Source organism: Cupressus sempervirens, chromosome 4, assembly GCF_028749045.1.
Source record: "Cupressus sempervirens isolate cs-2001-9-10 chromosome 4, ASM2874904v1, whole genome shotgun sequence".
Lineage (NCBI taxonomy): Eukaryota > Viridiplantae > Streptophyta > Pinopsida > Cupressales > Cupressaceae > Cupressus > Cupressus sempervirens.
In genome coordinates, this window is record NC_143121.1 from 176,641,458 (window position 1) to 176,644,907 (window position 3,450).

A 3,450-nucleotide genomic window follows, 5' to 3' on the forward strand; every position below is an offset into this window, starting at 1 on the left:
TTCAACTGTTGATCATTTTTGTATACTTCTCCCTCAATTTTTATTTGATCAGTTTCTACATTTTCTCCCTCTTTCTTCATTCTTGATCTACTCAACAATTGTTGATTAGTTTCTTGACATTTCTCCCTCTATCACCTTGCTTGTGACTAATTTGTAACTTCTACACTTTGATTACTTCAGGCATGAATCCTAAAGTAAACATCCTCTGCATCAATGTGTAATATCTCAATAATCAGATCATTTGATGTAGGGCAATCTTGCTTTTACTTAAGTAGCCTTAGCTAGGGGTATTACCCCTAACTTACCTCTAAGATACTCAAAAGCATCTTTAAGAAGTGCTTTTGTGAAGATGTCAGCAATCTGTTCATTTGAGCTAACATATTCCATCTTCACTTGTTTGTCTTCCACCAATTCTCTTACATAGTGATACTTAATTGCAATGTACTTGGTTTTGGCATGCATTACAGTGTTCTTTGATATGTCGACAACACTTGTATTATCACAATAAAGTATCATAGGCTCATTTACCTCTTCCTTCATGCCTTACAATAAATGTTTGATCCATACAATATTGTTGCAATTAATAGCAACTGCAACATATTCAGCTTCTATAGTGGACTGTAAGGTACAACTTTTCTTTTTGCTAGTCCATGTAATCAATCTTTTTCCCAAGAAAAGTGCTCTTCCACTGGTGCTTTTTCTATAATCAATATTACCTCCCTAATCTACATTAGCGTAGGTTCTTAGCTCAAACTTTTCACTTCTCTTTTAATACAAACCAAAGTCATTAGTTCCTTTTAGATACCTCATTATTCTTTGCATTGCCATCAAATGATTTTCTCTTGGATTTGTAGAAAATCTTGCCACTATTCCAAAAGCTAATGTAATGTCTAGTCTACTATGTACAACATACTGCAACTTTTCAATCATTGATCTATACATTGTCTAATTTACTTCAGCTGACTCATCATTCTTTGATAACTTATGTCCTATTGCCATTGGTGTGCCAACTAGTTTTGAATCCTCCAATCCAAATGTCTTGAGTATCTCCTTGATATATTTTGATTGGGTCACAAATATTCCATGCTTCAATTGATGTACTTGTAAACCAACAAAGAACTTGATTTCTCCAAACATTGACATCTCAAAATCATGTTTCATTTGATCATCAAAATCTTTGCATAGAGAATCTTTTCCTCCAAATATTATATCATCAATAAAAATTTTTGATATCAAAATGTCTTTACCTTTTTTAGCCTTGATGTACAAGTTGTTGTTGTCATTTTTTCTCTCAAATCCTATCTTCACAAGATATTTGTGCAATCTCTCATACCATACTCTAGGTGTTTGCTTCAAACCATAAAGTGCTTTGTGCAATTTGCAGACCATGTCCTTGTTCTTGTCATCAAAAAATCTCTATGGTTGTTCTATGTAGACTTCCTCTTCTAGTATACCATTTAGAAAAGCATACTTCACATTCATTTGGTAGACTTTGAATACTTTGTAAGTAGCATATGCAAGTAATGTTCTTACTCCTTCCATCCTTGCAATAGGGGCAAATTTTTCCCCATAATCTAGTTCTTCTTCTTGTGCATAGCCTTTGCAAACTACTCTGGCTTTGTTTCTAATTATCTCACCATTCTCATCAAGTTTGTTCCTAAGCACCCATTTGGTATCAATTACATTTTTGTCAGCTGGTCTATAAACTAGGGTCTAGGTTTTGTTCTTCTCAATCTGGTTTATCTCTTCTTCCATAGATTTATACCAGTCATCATCTTGTAGTGCATCTTTCACTATTTTGGGCTCAACCTTGCTCAACAAACATGATTCATTTCTTAGTCTATTCCTTCTCATTGGTCTTGCATCCTTGTCACCATTGATTTTATCTACAGGGTGATTTCTTCTTACACCTTGGTTCTAGCCTTCTTTCCATGTTTGATCCTTTAGCTTCAAAGTCATTTTTTCCTTCTTCATCTGGTATTTCATCATCTCTTTCAAGTATACTATTTTCAGAATTAGAATGTGCATTTTCTACATTCTATAACTTAGCTATTGAATGCATCTCAGCATTCACTAGGTGTGACTCAAGTGATACTGAGGTTTGTTGTTGATTTCCAACTTGATTGTTAGCATTGTCTTCAACAGTCATTCCTTCATAGAAGTATATAAAGGATCTATAATATTTTGATTGCTTAGTTCCATCAACCTAAACTTCTGCATGCTCATCAAAATTTACATTTGCACTCTCCACAATCTTGTTAGTGTTAGTATTCAAACACTTATATGCCTTACTTCTGGTGGAGTATCCAAGGAATATGCCTTCATCACTCTTTGCATCAAACTTGCCATTTCTAGTGTCTTTAAGAATATAACATTTACAACCAAAGACTTTGAAATCTTTTACATTAGGTGAGTGACCATACCATAGTTCAAAAGGTGTTCCATTTGTACCTTTCTTAACTTGGACTCTATTCAGGGTGTAAACAATAGTGCTTATAGCTTCTCTCTAGTACTTTAGAGCAACATTTTTTTCTATCATCAAGGTTCTTGCATAGTCTATCACTGATCTATTCCTTCTTTCAACAATGCCATTCTAAGGTGGAGTCCTTGGTGCTGATGTTTACCTTTTGATACCTTTATCATTGCAGAACATTTCAAATTCTGTAGATGTACACTCACCTCCTCTATCTAATCTTAGTCATTTCAGACTCTTCCCTATTTCCTTCTCAACTCTAGCCAAATACCACTTGAACATTTGAAATGCATCAGTTTTTTGCTTCAAGAACATAGTAGTGATCATCCTAGAATAGTCATCTACAAATAGTATTATGTATTTGTCTTCTAGGTAACTTTGCACTTCTATTGGATCACATAAGTCTGTATGGACTAGCTCTAGTACTTCTTTAGAAGTGTATTTTTTTCTTTTGAAACTAGACTTAGTCATCTTCCCTAGTTGACATTGTTTGCACATTGTGTTTTTAGGTTTCCTCAATTTGGGCAACCCTCTAACCTTCTTCTTTTCATCAATGCTAATCAGATTGTCAAAATTAACATGACACAATCTTTTATACCATAACCATACATCATCAAGTCTAACAACAAGACAAGTTGCATCTTCCATATTTAGGTAAAACAAGTTACTCCTAGTTTGTTCACCTTTTCCTATTAGATTTCCATCAGTGTCATAGATCTTGGTAGTTTTGTTTCCAAACTTTACTTTGAAACCTACATTGCCTAACTAGGATACACTCAACAAGATGTAGTTCAATCTTTCAACATAGTATGCATTATCACATAAAATTTTGTTAGTAATTTTAATGGAATCTTTCCCTTTGATCTGACATGGAGCATAATTACCAATTCTAACACTATTTCCATCATATTGAGTAAAGGTGATGAATTTACTTTTATCTCCTATCATGTGATGTGAGCATCCACTGTCTATGATCC